We start from the raw sequence: 19,147 nt of genomic DNA, 5'->3' as shown, positions 1-19,147 counted from the left end.
CGCGATCCAGGTGTACTTCCCTTGACCTTCTAGCCTTGGGGAGGTCACACTCCACCTGTAGGCCTGAAAGCTGTGCCTCAGGCCATGGGGAAGGTTAGGCTTAAGCCACGCCCTCCAGTCAGCAGGGTGGGGGCCTGGATGATCGCCTACAGGGTGCTGGACTCTGTCATTGTCCATGCCTGAATTGTCAGGATACACTTAAACTATAGAATGATGGACTTATGACCTTTTTGAAGGAATATAATATTGTAACAGTATAGAGGAAATCAATGGGGGGGAGGAGTTTTGGGGAGAGAGTAAGGAGAAAAACCAGAGGCTACAGGATGTATCATCAAACTAATTAATCAATTCATTAATTTTAAAATGAGAGAAATAAGCAGCATGTAGTTAGTTCATAACAAAGAGTCTTTAAGAAGTTAACAGGAAAGACATATTTTTAAAATATTCTGGATGGATTTCAAAAAAAATCTGCTGGCTGACCAGGCTGAACCAGTTTACACCAAATGCTGGCAAATCCGAGCACCAGAGCAGAGTGTGGGTCGGGCCAGGTATGGTCACAACACATACCAATGCACATTACGCCTGGGATTGGGTGCTTGCTCAGCTGAACTAGGCTATAACCCTCACTAGCGGCAGCTGGAATGGGGGGGGTGGGGTGGGGTGGGCAGGGTCAGGCTGCAACATCCACTGGCAAATGTCAAGGTGAGGTGGACCATACCAGACTGGGCCACAGCACCAACCAGCACATGTGAGAACCAGGGAGGGAGGGGGCAAAGCCGGTAGGGGGAATGTGGAGGGCTCCCCTGCTGGAAAGCCACTCCCACTGGAGAGCATGAGAACTGGAATGGGGCAGACCAGAGCAGGCAGAACTAAAACACCTGTGGGCCTCATGTGAGCTAAATCAGTGAAAAGTCAGGCTGGGCTGACTGTTCCTACCAGTGTAAGCATAAATTAGAGTGGGTGAGGGTTGGTTGGGCTTTGCCACAGCGTCAGCTGGCAGAGACTGGCACTGGGGGCTAATTCTGTCAAGTTAAACTCCAGAACCACCTGGAAAGTCCATAATCCAGGAGTGGGAGTAGCCTAGTAGGGAAATAGTGGGTGCCTTCCTCTTGGGTTATCAATCCCACTGGAGATCAAGAAAACCAGGATTGGGGCAGGGATAGCTGGACAGAACAGCATGTGCCAGTATGTGTATGGGCTGGATAGTAGGTTGGTTGGGTTGAACTAGGCATCAATGCCCATTGACATGTACGAGAGCCAAATGGGATGTGGGAGAGACTGAACAAGTCTGCGGTACATACTGGCAAGCATGGGAACCAGGATAGGGAGCAGGCCTGGTGAGGGTTATGGGGAGTTGCCCCAACCAGGCCGCAGCTCCCACTGGTTTGCAGGAGGGCCGAGCATGAAGTGGGCAGGATCAGGCTGTACAGCAGCACCCATTGGTTCAAGTGGAAGACAGGGCTGGAAACAAAACCAACCCAGCAATTGCAACCACCAGAATGTGCATAAGATGATTGGGAAGGCGGACTGTGCTGGACCTTCTGCTGGCAAGCACACACAAGAATCAGCTCTGGGATCACCTCAGATGAAGTTTCTCTGGGGATCCCTCCAACTGAACTGCTGATCTCAGAACCCCAACCATGAAGAGACTATGTCAGCCAGTGGATTCTGAAGAGTTCATCATGCTTGGAGAGGTGAGATTGGCAGCATTTTAGAACTGTTAAACTATCAAAACTGCATGAGCAGAACCATTGGAGCATGCCCCACGTCGGGGACCTGGGATGGGTGGGAGGCTGGGTGGGGTTTTTCCTTTATCTCTTCATTTACCGTGGACACAGAATAATTATTATTATTATTATTATTATTATTTAATATTTATTATAATAATAATATTATTATTATTATGTGGAAAAAATGGTCTTACCCACTTTCCTGTAGCCCTTGACCCTTTGTGCCATAATCAACCATGTAAAGATTACCAAAATAAAAGAAAAAAAATTTTCCCTGAAACAACTTATCTTCTGCTTTTATTTTTACATGAACTTTTGGATTTCCCTCTTAAGATTTCTCTATTATTTTGTTAATCAGATTGAAAGCACACAAATTGAATTCTTGTATCAAAAAATATCAGTGGAAAAGCTAATTTCTGATAGGGTTGAGGCTAGTTTGGGTCATCAAAGTAGGTTGTTTTATAAACTGTGTTAACATGTGTTGGTCTGTAAAATGTTTGCTTATATCCAGCCTAATACAGTGCAGTGGTTGCCATGTCCACCTTCTATCTTTTGAGAAGATTTATGAACTTTAAAATTTACATTAAATGTCAGTATGAGCCTATTCAAATTTCTATGTATCGCTTGCCCAGTAAAAAGGAAAAGAGGGAAATAAGGACAGTGAAAGAACAGTTGAGAGACAGAGAGGAATTTGGAATCTGTTAGTAGCAGTGGATACTGTCAAGAGCTACTGATGATCACCAAGAAAACTTGAGCAGCTGCCTCTGCCATTCTGTGGTGAATTATTAGGTCCACCTGGTGGAAATTGAGCCACTCGATGAGATTAGAGTCTGTCTATCCTATGATCAGCCCTATAATTCAAAGTAATCAAATTTCTTTTTTTTTATAATAGGGTATTTTTTATTAATTACATTGCATCATGTGACACAGTTTCATAGGCTCTGGGATTCCCCCAGCCCCTTCCCATACCCTCCCCCCAATGCTGAATTCCTCCACCTTGTTGCTGTATTACATTTAAAATTCAGTCAGGATTCTTTCATTTCAAGTGTATACCAAGCATAGAGTCCAGCATCTTATTGTCCAGATAAATTCAACGGTTTCTTGGAAAGATTATCTCTGGTCTGAAGGCAGAGCTGGCAGACTATCATCCTCTCAAATGAAAAGCCACAACATAACATCAATGAAAATTCACAACATTATGGAATTAATTGACATGATATTGAATAACCAATATGTTAAAAAAAAATGCAAGTTCTTAACCATACCCTGTGACTACTTCATTGACATTTCAATTTTAGTTTATATACTACTGGTTTCTGTACACCTTAAAATGGCTATAGGGTACTATTCAGCTGTCTCGTGTCTATTTTCATTTTAGTATTTAGCAGTTTATAGTGTTAAAGTATAATTTTGCTGAACTTGGCAGATTTTAGGATAGTCTAAACTGGGTTATGACTCTAACAATTATTATGTCAACAATTGAGGTGCAGAACAGCTTTAGGAGGGGTGTGCAGAGAAACCTTCAATACCATAGTGAGGAGTAACTAATCTTTGTATCCTCCCTAGCAAGGTATGTGTGAGTCCACACTGACCACTTCCTATCTGGTTATAAGCTTTCTTTGTTGTTCTCTGTCTATTCTAATTTGTGTGTGTGTGTGTGTGTGTGTGTGTGTGTGTGTGTGTGTGTGTGTGTGTGTGTGGGAAGGAGATGCTCCAGAGTGACCCTGATGGTCATTGCAAGAGAGGATGGGGATCCAAAGTTGGAACTAAATAAGAACCAGAGAAAGCTCTTCTCCCTAGTCCCAAAGGAAGTTTGCTGTTCTGTTTCTGCAGACCGCTCAGGGTTGCTGGCTGTTGTTCTGATGATCTTGGATCCTGTGAGGAAGGATTTGAGCTTCTTCCATCCCATGTGGTAGGTCCAAGCTGGAGTGAATGACCTCAGAGTTCTTGGCCTCCGAAGGCACTCCAATTCCCCATGGTCTCTTTGGCAGTTGGGATGTAGTCCTTTCTGCCCATACTAATAGTCCTTGATGAGGATTTGGGAGTCTCCAGGGTTGGGATACAAGCCTCCTTCTGTCCCTTTGCTCCACTCTGGGGTTCCCCCCTGCTCTGTGCATATGACCTCCTGTTAAGAGGTTGTCAGGATCGCTCTTGATTCCTCCTGTATGTCTTTGTAGTTTTACTATTGTCTAATGCTGATTTGAATCTGTTGTCTTTAATTTACCTGTTATGTTCCTGATAGGTTATACTTCACGTCTTCCTCACACATTCTAAGGAGATGGAAGATTTCTCTGCTCTCCCGCCCCATTTCCAAGTAACATAGAGCCTTAAAAGTATATTAAATTTTACAATTTTTTGATGTAGATCATAAGCAGTCTGACTAACACTGATTGTTGGTTCATTGGTTACATCACAATATCTTTTGCATGAGATACAAGGCTTTTTGAGGTTGAAATAATATTACAGTTTACAGGTACTGTTTTTCAGATTGACATATTTCATGTTAAATTAAGGCAAACATGTATTATCTAACCTTTTGGGATTGTCTCATTTCCCTTAGCATAATGGTTTCCAGTTAGGCCTATTTGGCCACAAAGAGCTCCATTTTTTTTTTTTCTTTTTTTGTTTAATAGCTGAGTAGTAGTCCATAGAAGTCCACGGAGTAAATGAACCATAGCTTTTTTTTTTAAAGATTTATTTATTTTTATTACAAAGTCCAGATATACAGAGAGGAGGAGAGACAAAGAGGAAGATCTTCTGTCCAGTGGTTCACTCCCCAAGTGAGCACAACGGCCAGTGCTGCTCCAATCCAAAGTCAGGAGCCAGGAACTTCCTTCTGTGTCTCCCACACAGGTGCAGGGTCCCAAAGCATTGGGCCATCCTCGACTACTTTCCCCAGCCACAAGCAGGGAGCTGGATGGGAAGTGGAGCTGCCTGGATTAGAACCAGCACCCATATGGAATCCTGGCGCGTGTAAGGCGAGGACTTTAGCCATCAGGCCACGCCGCTGGGCCCAAACCATAGCTGTCTTATTCAGTCTTCTGTTAATGGGCATTTCGGTTGCTTCCAAATTTTTGCAATTATTGATTTTACACACGTGCAACAGTTTCATTGGGAATCCATCTTTTGTCTGGATGCAGGGCTGCATGTTCTATTGTACCCCCACGTCTGTATATGATAAACCCTAGTACTCTATCACTATACATTACCATAAGTGAGAAGCCATGAAATGAGCTCAACAACCAGTATGAGTTAGGACAGTCACATCAACAACAGCATCAACATCAAAAACGAATTGTAGCACCTTGAAAAAATAATGCGCCACTGAGTAACCCATACATGTGTGACAAAAACGAAACACAGAAGTCTCTTGGTAAAAATTATTCCATCGTATAGTTGATGAGCACATGATGAATTCAACTGGAGAAAAGAGATTATTTGGAAGGAACCAAACTGATGGTCACAACATCTGTGTGGAGGCCACTGCTGGATGTCTGGCTGGTGCTGGGAAGGGATTGCTGGAGCCTGGTTCACTGAAGCCTGGATCGCCAGGGTCCGAGTTGCTGCTTGTCGACTGCTGGTGGGTTTTTCAGTCCACTACAACACTGCTGTCCCATTGCCACAGCTTTCCTGTGTCCAGGGGGTCTCCAGGCACCCCTTGCTCACTGCTTGAGCCCTATTTTTCCCCTGTAATCTGCTGATTGTACTTCTCCATGTCTAAAGATTCTGGGTCTTATCAAACGTGTCTGTACTCTATGCCGCCATCTTGCCTTCCCCCCTCTTTACTATCTTTCTCCTACTCTCTCACTTTCTGCATCTCTAACTTTAAGGAAATAAATAATTTCTTTAAAAAAAAAAAGATTAAATAATCTCTTTGACATATACATAGTAAGTAAGTTTCTGGGATATTGTGTTTATTTTTAAACCTCATAAGCATTATATTAAAAAATATGTTTTTCCATATGCTTACCTACATGTCATTATCTTTTTTGATATTTCCTATGGCATAAGAAAAAAATCAATTTCAAAACAGTATATTCATTTATGACACTTTAAAAGCTAGTATGTACAGGTATGATTTGAATTGTCTGTTTCCATTTGTTTTCCTGTTGTAACCATCTTTCTATGAAGGACTACATTATGTATGGTCTCTGTATGTTGAAAATAATTCTGTTTGTCTATAAAATTTTATGCACAAAATTTCTGTTATGAGTTATTTTTCAGTCTTATAACATTATATCAATTATAACTCAGAAAAAAAGAATTTAATCAAATCCATTATTTCTTTTCATGATTTCTTGATTTAAATAATTTTGGAAATTTGATGCAGCAGCAAAATAAAATAACTTTCTAGTTTGGAGTACTTATCTCTCAAAAACGTTAATTTCAGAGATTTTTACAATGAGAAGTACTCTCAGAAACCATCAAAGAGGAATGGGACTTCATACAATTAATACCATTAAAATAACTGTCATTATACAAGTTACACAACATGGCATAGGAAGAATAATGTGGGATTGAGTGGTCTGTAAAGCCAGATTTTAAGCAACTTAACTTCTCTGAACCTTGATTTTCCCATCTGAGAAATGGGGATTATACAGCAAGCTCACCAAGCTGCAGTGGCAGCAGCTCATGAAGGTTTTGGCACAGAGCCTGATGCATAATTTCCACTGAGTGGCATAAGGTATTTACACTTGACAAGACAGAAATGGAAAAGACAGACTAGTCATAGCTGTTTTATTGGCAAAGCAGGTTAACTTTTATCCTTTATTTTCAAAATTGTCCACAATACTATGTTATTTCCATTTCAATTTAAAATGAAAAAATTGTCCTACGTATTGTACTTCCCAAGGAGCATGTCCTTAAGCCAATGAGTTTACCTTCCAAGGAGCAGATGAATGAGTGAGTCATGAGAAATGATTAGGGATAGAGATTATGTCTGGAGTTGCTAAGTGATGGCTGAGAAGACGCTAATAATTGAGTACAAAACTCTAACATGAGAAACACTGAATGGTCAGGAAGAATAACTTCATCGGATTTGGGACAAGATTAATTAGAAAAGCATAAAGAAGAGGGGGAGGGAATTAGCTTAAAAGGGAGCGAAAACTTTGACAGTAAAAGGTATTATACAAGAAAAATCTTCCAGGAAAAGTGATGAAAGCCCCTGAGATATTTAAAATAAGGTTGGCTGGAAACCAAGAAAATATATATGGCAGAGAACCACAGTGCTTTAATTTAATGTTCACTCCCATCTCTTATTTTATAGCTGCCTCAGTGGGGAGCAGGAGAAAAATGAAGGCCTCTGAATCATACTAGGTGACTAAAAAGTGGGTCCAAAAACCAAGTGTTTAAACATTTCTGCCATGTGTTGTTTCCACGACAAACAGAAAACTAACTAAAGCCTGCATGTGAAGTGACCCATGCTATGTGGTTAGGAATTCTAGGACAAAGCTGCCACAAAGCAAATGGGACAGGAATGAGGACACAGACTGTCAGCAAACTCCTGATGACTTAAAGGAAATTTGGATGCCAGCCAGATTCTAAATCAGATTGCTAGAACATACAAAGGGACTTAATCTAACCAGTTCCACTGAAAATAATGACTAGCTTCACTTAGTAGGTGTATCATTTGTATGAAGTACCAAAGCGATCTTGGTTCTTAACCCTGGGAGGGTTGTTACCAACATTTGAAAAAAAGAAAAATGAGGCTCAAAGAGATTAAGTCCTGTCCCAGGTGCAGTAAAGTCAGAACTAAAATGTGGATTTCAATGTAAATATTTTTCAAATCAGTGATATCTATATCATCTCAAAGTACAAAAACGGACTGACTCAGCATAGATCACACAGTCCAACTACAGAGCTCAGAGTGCACTGCAACTGGGCTTGCTTGTTCTCAGTCTCTGTCCTTAACTATGTTTTCTTGGGCCTCTGTTCCGTTCTTTTACTCACTCCTGTGATATGAAGTAAAGGAAGAAGAAAACTCTATTTTTGATGGCATAACCTAGAGATAAGAAGAAAGAGTCTATATATCTAAGTTTAAATCCACTGGTTCTATTGGCTGTTATATTTAATACCAAAACACATTAGAGCATTCAACTGGTTAATCCAATACCCTAATTTTTATGAATTTATTTCCTATGTAGTTCAGGTATGTATTATATAGTCTTGTGATGTAAAACAATCTCAATAGGAATCACAATGTGTATGTAAGACACTTACTACCTTACTTAACTTTGTATTAATACTTATGTTTGGAAGATTACTTCATGACTATTTTCAAGTCCAAGAGAATCTGTAAAAACACAAAATTTGTAGCATACATTATAAGCTATGAATCTGTTTGTGTCATCATCTATTATTATTTTCATTTTCCCTCAATAGTTTCCACTCTTTATGATGCATATTCCCCAATGTAATAAAGTTAGTTAATAGATAGACATGCTAAAATAAATAAATAACTTTGAACAATCAGGAGCAACATGAATGAAGATCTCTAGCAACTGAAAGCATTCAGGCCATCTTCATCTTACCAGAAATACCTTCTAAAATGCACATATTTTTAATTACACTTTTACTTGTACATTTTCAAGTGTCCTAGCAACTTTCATATCTTCTTGCTCCAATTATGTCTGGAGGAGAAAAATCTATATGGCTATGGACTTGAGGTAGCTATTCTTCTACATCCTACTAAACATTTTGTATAAGGCAAAGTCTTGAAAATGTGGTGTATACATAATATAGAATGTTACTCAGCCATAAAAAAGAACAGAATTCTAGCATCTGCCACAAAGTGGATGGAATTAGAGATCATCATGCTATGCAAGATAAGTCAGACACAGGAAAACAAATACCAATGCTTTCTCTAATACTTAGTAGTTATTTATGAATGTTATCTTTTCCAAATTATATACTTCACATAATAATTTTTTCTCCATTTGTGAATTCTGTCAAGAAACTCAAATATTGCATCTAAATATATTCACCCATGGCTAAAAAAAAGTGTGTGTGTGTGCATGCATGTGTGTGTGTGTGATGTTTACATATGAAGTCAATACGGCAAAATATTAAAAATTGTAAAATAGATGTGTGCTCACTGAATCTTCTTGATACTTTCCTCTTATTTGATTCATTTTAAAACAAAATCATTTTTAAATATTTATTAGAATGATCAGCCTTTAAGGACTTCTAAGGACCCCTTCTAAAATTTTAAGGAGAAAGAAATAATTGAAATGTAATCATGTCCCATTTAGTGCAATTTTAATCTCAGTAAAAACAGAAATGCTTGGCGACATTTGCAGGTGTGACCCTTAAGAACTCTTCCATGCTGGCCTTGGTCTGGGTTCTCTGTGATGCCGGTTGGCTGGAGGTGAAGATAACTCAGATCAGCCACCAAGCTGAGTTCAATGCATGCAAACCCAGATGAGTAGCTCTTTGAAATAATGTTGATGTTTTATTTTTCAGCTTTATTAAACCATGATTTATAAAATGTTTGATTATGATTAACACATAAAATGTGCTTTAATGGCTATAGAAATGTAAGATCATTATTTCCACAATCTCTCTTTTTTTTTTTTTCTTTCCTGTACCTGGGGTAAAGAGGGAGAGAAGGAGAGAAGCCACACCCAGCCTCTCAACTGCCTCCACATCCTGGGATGGGGGATGGCCACCTGATGCCAGCACAGGGTTCCCAATGTGAGACATGCTCTGAGGGTCATGATTAAGAGGTTTTGATAGTTCAACAGTTCTGAATTACTGCCGAACTTGCCATTCCAATCAATTCACAATGAAATCTCTCACTGGTTGATATAGACCATCTTAAAATCTCCATTTGCCCAAACATTCACTGCCAACACTTGGCTGGGATAATTGATCAATTTGTTCTGTCCTCTGTCATGGTACCATGTGTCATCTGCAGACTCCAATATACTGCATATCCTCCTTGTGCACCTGGATATGCTGTCTACTGCTCTGTCTAAACCACTGATGAAGCCCAGCTCTGACATTCGTACTCCACGGCCAGACCATGGAACCTGCAATTCACTCCATGGTTGGATTCTGAGTCCAGCGGTTCACTTGGAAGGTTTCCCAAAGAAACTTTGAGGTGACCCCAGATCTGATTCTTCTGTGTGCTTACCAATACAGGGTCTGTCACCCCAATCAGCTTAAGCACGTGCTGGTGGTTGCAATTGCTGAGTCAGTTCTATCTCTAGCCTTGTCTTCTACACAAACCAATGGATGTTGCAGTCCAGCCCAATCCTGTCCACCATACATTTGGCCCCAAGACAAAGCAATAGGAGCTACAGCCTACTCAGAAAAACCCACCATAACCCTCACCAGGCCCTGCCCTCTGTCCTGATTCTCATGTCTGCCAATATGTACAGCAGACTGATCCAGTCTGTCCCACACATCCCCTTCAGCTTTCATACATGCCAATGGGCATTGAAATTAGTTCAACCCAATCAGCCCCACTATCCAAATCACACATGTGCCAGCAGGTGCCACTCTGTCTAGCCATGTCTGCCCCAGTACTGATTCTCATGCTCACGAGTAGGTATGGCAACCTAGAGGGGTATGCCCAAAGTTTCCATACTGGCCCACTTCCAGATCTTGTATTTTCCAGGTGGTTCTACAGTTTGACTTGACAGAATTTGTCCCCTCTGCCAGCATCTACCAGCTGATGCTGAGGTAAAGCCCAACCAACCCACACTCTCTGACTTACACATGCATCAGTAGCAACAGTCAAACCAGCCTGGCTTTCCCCTGATCCAGATCACATGAGGCCAACAGCTGTTATATCCCTGCCAGGCCTGATCTGCCCCCATCCCAGCTCTCATGCTCACCAGTGAGAGTGGTGGTTCAGCAGGGGAGCCCCATATAGCCCCCCGTTGGGTTTCCCCCCAGTCCCCCCACTTTGGATTTCATGTGTGCTTGTTTAACACTGTAGCCCAGTCTGGCATGGGCCAACTCACCTCGGCATTTGCCAGTGGATGCTTCAGCCTGGCCAGGCCCAGTCTACCCCCAGTTCCAGCTTACATTAATGAGAAATACAGCCTAGCCCAGCCCAGCCCAGCCAGCCCCTAGACTTGGCCCTCATGTGAACTGATTTTTGCTGAGGCCACATCTAGCCTGACCCACACTCTATTCTGTTGCTCAGATTCGCCAGCAAGTGATATGAACTGGCCCAGCTTGGTTGGCCCCCAAAATAAGCCAAATATATGCAGTTGGGTACCATTACCTGGCCTAGTCTGGGCTGCTCCCTATTGTGGTTTCTGCACTCGCCTTTAGGGACTGTGTTTTGACAGAGAAGTTTCCCAAGCTTCTGCTCAGAACCTCTCCCAATACCAGATTTCGTGCATACCAGTGAGTTCGTGGGTCAGCTCTACTTAGTCCACCTCCTATCCTAGTAGGAACAGCAGTCTTCCATAACCGACATTCACCCATTCCAGTTCTTGCTGTTGGGTGCTACATCGCAGCCAAGCCTGTTTCACACCCTGTTTTACAACTCACACATGGCTCAGCAGGGGCAGAGACTTAGCCAAGCTCGGCCTACACCCACCCTGGTTCTCACGAACACTAGTGGGTGCTGGAATCTAACCCAATCTGGCACACCACAGTTTCAGTCCACACTTGTGCCAAGGGAAACTGAAGCCATTTCCAGACCAGACATCAGCCGCCATTCCAGCTCTTGCAGTTACCAGTGGGAACCACAACCCAGCCAGGGTGTTGCCTTTGCTCCCCCACCAGGCTTGTTTAAAATTTCAGATTTTGCACATGCCAGTGGTTGCTCTGACCCAGCTAAGCCTCTCACGTACCTTGACCTTTGCCTTGGATGCTGTAGCCTGGAGTGACCTGGCCTGCCCTCAGTCCCAACTCTTACTGGCAGATGCTGCAACCTGGTCCTGCAGTCTGATCCTATCCCTGGCTCATGCAAACCAGTAGGTGTGCTAGCCAGGCTCGGCATCACCTGCATTCCAGCCTCATTTCTGCATATGCTGGTGACATTAGGTTTGCTCAGCCTTGCCAGGTCCACCCCCTTCCAAAACCAGCCCACACACTGGCCAACGGATGGAGCTACTTTGCCTAGCCTGCCCAACCCCCAGGCCTGAGTCATGTGCTCACCAGTGGCTCATCTCCAGACCCAGATCTCATGCAGGCCAGTGGGTGCTAGGCCTTTGCCCAGAATAGGTTGTCCCTCCTTTATGACCTTTGGATGAGCTGGTGAATGTTGCATTTTGGTCCACCCTGCACCCTATTTTATGATGTACATGCAGATGCTGTAGCCTGGACCTGCCCAGCCTATTCTCTTTCCCAGTACCCATGAGTGTTGCTGGATTCTATGGTCACACCTAGCTCAGCCCATCACAACTCCAACTCTTGAGCTAACCAGCAGGACTTGTGTTTCCACAGAGTTGGGCCCTCACAATCTACCCCCAGGCCTGGTTCTTTTGCATGCTGGTTAATGTCATGGCCCTGCCTAATGTGACCCATCCCCTGTTCCTGTACTCAGTCAGGTACAGAAATCTAGTCCTGCTATACAGACCCTCAGCCCTAGCTTTCACATTGACTGTCATATGGTGGTCCAGAATGTTCCATGTTGACAAGCCAATCTCATGACTCCCGTGTGGGCAGGTGATTGGTCTGACCCATACAGAACTTCTGGTCTCTCCCCTTCAAACCACCAGGTCTCAGTCCCCTCATTTACCTGCAAGTAAAGTGGCCCTGTTGTTAGGAGTTCCTCAGGATTTATTCATCACTTACAGGGACGATGACCTTATCCATGGATGTCCTTCTACAAACCCATGTCCCCAGAGCTCATCTTCGGAGCCAGCAGGCAGAGCGTGGCGCCGATTGCTGCTCTGGTCACCAAGATAGCCCCAGCCATTCTGAAGCAGCCAGGTTAGGCCACATCCCCCAACCAACCAGAAGTGGCTGATAAGGGGTCTGTTTGTGCTCCCAGCCCTCCAAGCCCTCCAGGCATAAGCCAACATGGCCCCAGCCTCCCTGAAGCAACCAGGCTAGGTCAAAACCAGCATACCTTATGCAATAATTTGTAAAATCAAGCTAGCTGGCATATTCATCAGCTGACAGGTACCCTTTTTTAAGTGAAAATATTGAACATCTCTAGCACAATTTCAAGTATTTTCAGGGGCTGAGAGGGAGGGATGTGAGAATTTGGTCAAAGAGCAAACTTTCTACTTTAAGATGAATTAAGTTTCAGAATCTTACTGTACAGCATAATGACTGTAATTGTGATGGGGGAAGCAGGAGGGGTGAGTCCCTACACCTACAGAAGCACATTGTATAATACAGTTTTTAAAAAATTAAAAAATGAAGATACATTAATCACAAAGTAAAAGGGGGGTATTGGAAATATCTATTTGTGAAAGCAACTTGCATCTATCTAATTTTGTGGAACAATACATTTTTTTTCCTTAACTGTTTTTCAGGAAAATGTTGAACAGTGAAATTAAAAGTGGCTCATTTTTCCTTTCCCAATAATTGAATTCTTTGCAAAGAGCTTGTAGTATGCTCGCTCTGTAAGCAAATCAACAGAAATATCCACATACGCACTTACTTTTGGAGGAAGTTTTGTTTTCACCTCACCTCTGTGTTTATTTTCAACAATGTTTTATTTCAGGTTCCCGCAACCCCAATGTCAGTAGCCTTACAATGACCCTCTGCAACAAATAACCCTATCAACAAACTTCTGCACTATCTCTGTTCACACCCTAGTAATTTAACTATTCATCTTTTCTCGAGTCCTTATAAAGGAATTAATTATTTATAGTGTGTTAGACATTTGATGAGAGATTAATTATACAAATGACAACTATAAATTTTAACAGCTGGTATATATTTTGCCTTTAGTATAGGCTAAGCAATATTCTATGTGCTTCATATGCATTCTTTCAATTAGCCATTGTCATTCCCAGGAGGATAAAAGGAGTTAGAAATATCACCAATTCATAAAGAGACATTGAAACTGAAGCAATTTTAAAGGATTCCTTTATTTATTTGAAAGTCAGAGCTACACAGAGTACAGTGACAGAAAAAAAGAGAGGCCTTGTGTTTGCTGGTTCACTTCCCAAATGATCACAACCATTAGGGATGGCGAGGCCAAAACTAAAAGCCTGGAGCTTCTTCCATGTGTGGCAGGTGCCCAATCACTCAGGTTGTTCTCCTTTGCTTTCCCAGACCATTAACAGGGAGCTGAATTGAAAATGGAGCAGCCAGTGCCCAAATGGGTGCCAGTGTAGGAGGCAGTTGGTTTACCTGCTATGCTACAATGCTGGTCCCAGCTGAAGCAGCTTTAATTTGCAGAGCAGATGGTTTACACATAACAAAAGCAACATTTGAATACAAATTGTAACCCATGTTTTTAACTTAAATTATATGGACACATTGATTCAATCATTGATTTTTTTTTCATTGTTCAATAGAAAAAAAGAAAGAACTAATAAAATCTATCAGGAGGTGTTGAAGTGCATATCTCTGTTTTGGTCACTAAATGTGTATTGGAACATCCAACCTATTCTGAATCTTGGGCTAGTTGCTGGCTTATGAACAGGAATACATTCTCTGTCTTCATGGAGTATAAGGATGATACACAAATTCAACACATGTTACATTAAAATTCTAGGCAAGAATGAGTGCTATCAAGGAAAATAAAGCAAGGTAAGGAGACAGACAGCAATGGGATCAATCTGCTTAGCAGAAGTTGCCCCACTTGGAGACCTATAGCTTCTCAGTGACTACAAATACACAGAAAAATGTTTTAAGCAGCGAAAATTCAAGGCCAAAAGCATTCAGGGAGGAACGTGCTCAGATCGTTGGAAAATAATGTTACACACTGAGGGAGGGAAAGCCAACTCTGGATATTGTTCTTGTTCGGATGGAAAGTCTTTGCAGGTTTCCAGGTTTCCAAGCCAAAAATGATGTAACTTGATTCTGTGTGTGCAGATGTGTGAAGTCATAAGTAACATAAAACACACTGCCTTAACCATTTCCAAGTGGACAGTTCAGTGCCATTAAGTACATTTGCACTATGTAACACCACCAGCATCCATCTCTAAAACTTTTCCATCTATGCAAACTAAAATTCTACCTCCATTAAGCACACACTCGCCACTTATCTACACCCCTAGTCCAACTCTTCTGCCTTATGACTCTACAAGTTTGATGAATCCACACATTCTGTATCCACTTTACTCCTTCAACATGATCTTTTCAAGGTTCATCAATGTTGTAACATGTCAAAATTAAGTTCTTTTGTGGCTTAGTTATACTCCACTGTATGTATAGTTCACATTTTGCTTACCTGTTGAGTTCAATGAAATCTGTTATCAAAATTAATTTCATTTGTCAATTTTCATTTTTTAAAAAATGACTTTCAATGAAAAATGACACTGGTGACTCATGTTTGTAGCTTGTAGTATTTGTCTCTTAGTGCTGATTCAGATTCTTACACATGTATGGAAAAGCCTATATAAAAGCACCTTAAGAAATTTTAATGTTGGGCCCGGCATGATAGAGCAGTGGTTAAAGTCCTCACCTTGCACGTGCCCAGGATCCCGTATGGACGCCGATTCTAATCCCAGCAGATTAGAACCCTGTACCCATGTGGGAGACCTGGAAGAGCTCCTGACTCCTGGCTTCGGATTGGCTCAGCTTCAGCCGTTGCAGTCACTTGGGGAGTAAACCATCTCCCTGTCTCTCCTCCTCTCATATATCCACTTTTCCAATAAAAATAAATAAATCTTTACAAAAAAATTTAATAGTATTATAAGGAAATAGAATATTGTCAACTGTAAGAAATCAAAGAAAAAGCTTTATCTAACAATTGATTCAAAACTCTTGAGAGACAACATTTTTGCATGGAGTCTAAATGATTTGATAGACAAAGAAATCATTTCTTGTAGTGGATTGTTCACCAAAGACTTACTGAAATCAAATCAACAGTTCATTCGCTAAGGAGGGTGGAGAAGCCTGGTGGGAAATAGAAACCCTTTGCTCATGGCCAGCCTGGGGAGGATTAGAATGTCATTCTAATGTAAAATGAAACTTTGATACTTTCTGTAAAAATGTTAGGCTACCTAACAACAGAAAGATGCCTTCCTGTCACCCCTCCTGGTGGCAGCTTTGGTGAACATATCTGTTACAAAGCCTGTCATTCAGAGAACCAAAGGCAAAGAGGAAGAAGACCTGCAGCGTCTCCCGTATGGCAGGCAGCCCACACTGGGCCTTGGTGCACACAAGAGCAGTATTGATAGGCATGCTGTCAGTGCCGGCTTGCCTAAGAGACAGGGAAGGGGCAGGGCCGAGTGCCCATAAAAATGACATTGGTCCCTGCTTTTCCTTCCTGAAGTCTAATTTCTCAGCTCTACAGAGACCTCACATGGTAGGAATTCAGCATCAATGGGTCTTTCCTCATGAATACATTTATTCTTCTCTTTCCCGGAGCCCACACTTGATAGTGAGAAGCAGGAAATTTGCTGCACTTGTATGCCCCATGCAAACACGGTCCCGTGTGAAGTGCTAGCATTCGTGTCCCTCAAAATGTGAGCTCTTCTTCATGGTTTTTCTCACTTCTTGCACACAAATTAGGGATGAAGTCCCATTGGCTAGCTTTATAACTCTCTAGACAGTCAAAATACACAGATGAGAAGAGTGAAGACTTTAAGATAATTCCAAGAGCAAAAATAAAATACACCGTAATGATCAAACCAATAGTTTATAATACAAAGGCTAGGGATGGGTCCGGAGTAAGATGTGGCTGTTAAATTAAGTATGATAAACCAGGACGTTACAGTTTCAGGTGGGGAAATTGATGAGAAGATCAAAGTTTGAGATCCCCTCACGGGCTTACACACTGCAACACACGTGCTGACATTAGATAGTGGATAGCGGGTGCCTAGGAAAACATGGGTTGTGGGAAAGTAGATTTTCACCTTCAGTCTACATTTTCTGGAGCTCAGAGGAAGAACAACAGTGGAACTCTGCCAAGGAAAGAGGGGGAGAAAGAGCGAGAAGTTCGTTTCAGTAAGATCCATCCTCTTTGACCCAGATCCATTCCCATTTCTCCCAAAAGGTGAGCACAAATTTAATTTCATTGAAATTTTTATATACATCTCTGTAGATTTAGGAGCAATTAGAGTTTCTGTCACATTTTCAGTGTGTGGGTAGAAGGCAAAACTGAAGATCTGTCTAAATTTACTGACCCTTGCAAATGTTATATAATTCAGTTAGGACAAAATAATGTATGTGCATTTCATCCACTTTACACCCAAGTATCAAGTCCATGGAAACTCCAATTCAATAAATATGCACAGAAACAGACATCGATCCTGTCATCAAGGCAGACACTTGCTGTTAAAATATGCAATAATAACCACCCTCCCTTCTTCTCCCCCTTCCTCCCCTGCCTTCTTTTCCCTTCTTTTCAATCCAAGGTTTATTCTGCAAACATTTATTGGACACCTAATATCCTTTGCATAACCACTGCCAGACAGATCCTTTCAGAACAGAGACTGATTTACATTTTGTTTTCACATCCAAAAAATTGCCAAAAGTTGGACAAACTTGGGATGAAGACACAGAGCCCAGTCTGCAGGCTTGGGCGTCCCGGCACCTGCCAGCTGTGAGTCCCCGGAATTGAGGACATCGTGTTTTCAATTTCCTTCAATAAAGCAAGGAATCTGGCAATTGGCTGGCCTGCTTCAGCTAAACAGAAAGGACAATTTGAGAAAGATCATAGTTCAGGCCCAGTCAGACGGAAAGGATTGAAAGCGAAGCTGGCCGCTGTGTTTCCCCAGCGCAGCGCGCTGTCGCCGTTTGACTGACAAACTGACTTTTTTGAGGTGCTCATGCCCGTTTCAGTCAGAGTTTATTGAAGGTGATTTTGATCTTCTCCATGAGGCCACAGCAGTGGCCATGCCATCTGTCACCTTGATTGCATCGTGGATTCTCTGGAGAGCGCGCCATGGCTCCTGATCATTTACAGATTGCGCAGCTCTCCCCTCCATAAGGACCACATGCGCGGAGCCAGATGGTGAACATACACGCTTATTATAAGTCTTTATCTCCGTGCAGGAAGGAGAGGAACCATTAGGTCTCCCTCAGGAGCCCTGCTCCTCTCTACCCTCATGCTGCTCCTCAACAAATACAGTCTTCTTCAGCTGTCATCGGCCTATCCTCAGAAAATTAAAAAAATAAACAGTGATTCCATCAGCCGAGGAGGCCGGAAACCAGGATGAAGTGGCAGAGCAGTTCCCCTGGCCTTGCCTGGTTTTCTTTCCTGTAACCCCTGCCCTGCTGACTGTCAGCTCTAAGTAAAAACAGGTTCCTTGGAAAATGCATCATTAACAGGGTGATTTTTGAGAACTGCCTGCTAGGATATACAGCCACAGGATCCTGGGCTTTGTTACTGATGTCATGGCTTCAGTGGGGTTGACCTTGTTCATTCCTTTATTTTTCCATCTAAGGATTTTTTGTTCCTTTTATCTATTTGGAAACTACATTATTTCAGGTTCTTGGTTTTTTGTTGTTGTTGTTGTTGTTTGTTTGTTTGTCTGTTATTCTCTGAAATAACATTATAAGGGTAACCCACATATGTGTCACAGCATAAATGTCCTGGGAAGAACCTGAGACTGTTGACCGCAAGCAAGAATGGAAAGCGTGCAGGACAGTGCAACTTTCCTGTCCCTGAATCTCCAGTGGGAGAAGAGACAGAACAGGAGCTGGGTGGTAGAGCAGAGGAGCACAGCTCCAAGCACAAATAAGCAGTTGGGGACTGCCTCTAAAATCACCTGTTCTTTCCAAGCCACCGCACAGCTCATTATCCAGGACTAGTAAGGTGTCTGTAAGAATCCAAAGTGGAACTGTCCCATGTGGAAAAACTCACCCGCTCAGAATGAATACATTTTAGTTGTAAAGGAAGTGATTTTCAACTTTCATTTTGTTTTTTAAGGTCTCATTTAGTTAAGTAAAGCAGATACATGTCAAATTCACATTTTGCTTTTTAAATGTGAGTGCTCCACCAAAATTGAGACATAGGTCATTTTCAGAGCTCCAGCTGATTCACAAGCCCACCTCTTCTGCCTCCACACCCTTCTAAATTAATAATACATCCAAGGCTAAACATCTCTTCTCTTTTCCTCTAACAAGCACACACACACACCCCTTGCTATGTGGGAACATCCCCACCAGGGAACAGCTGTCTGTAGAAACCAGGGAACAGTTCCCATTGACCCATCACCTTAAATTCCTGTCTACCTGGGACACTCATTTAGAATAACTACTATGTTAACCCAAAGATGGCAGTCACCTAAATCCAAAGCTTTACTGGAACCCCGAGCCTGAGTGATGCTAGAACCTGCGAAGATGACCACACTGTCCCTTCCAGTTTGGGTTATAAGGGC

The 19,147-nt window shown here is 42.1% G+C and overlaps 1 pseudogene; it reads left to right on the top strand.

The window, feature by feature from the left end:
• Positions 1-17,569, top strand: part of LOC121164854 — a 52,491-nt pseudogene extending 34,922 nt beyond the window's left edge.
• The last annotated feature ends 1,578 nt before the right edge of the window (positions 17,570-19,147 follow it).

Source organism: Ochotona curzoniae, unplaced genomic scaffold (genome assembly GCF_017591425.1).
Source record: "Ochotona curzoniae isolate NIBS_2020 unplaced genomic scaffold, NIBS_Ocur_1.0 contig_1071, whole genome shotgun sequence".
NCBI lineage: Eukaryota > Metazoa > Chordata > Mammalia > Lagomorpha > Ochotonidae > Ochotona > Ochotona curzoniae.
The sequence above is the reverse complement of the archived record's forward strand: the minus strand, read 5'-3'. Positions and strand labels throughout refer to the sequence as shown.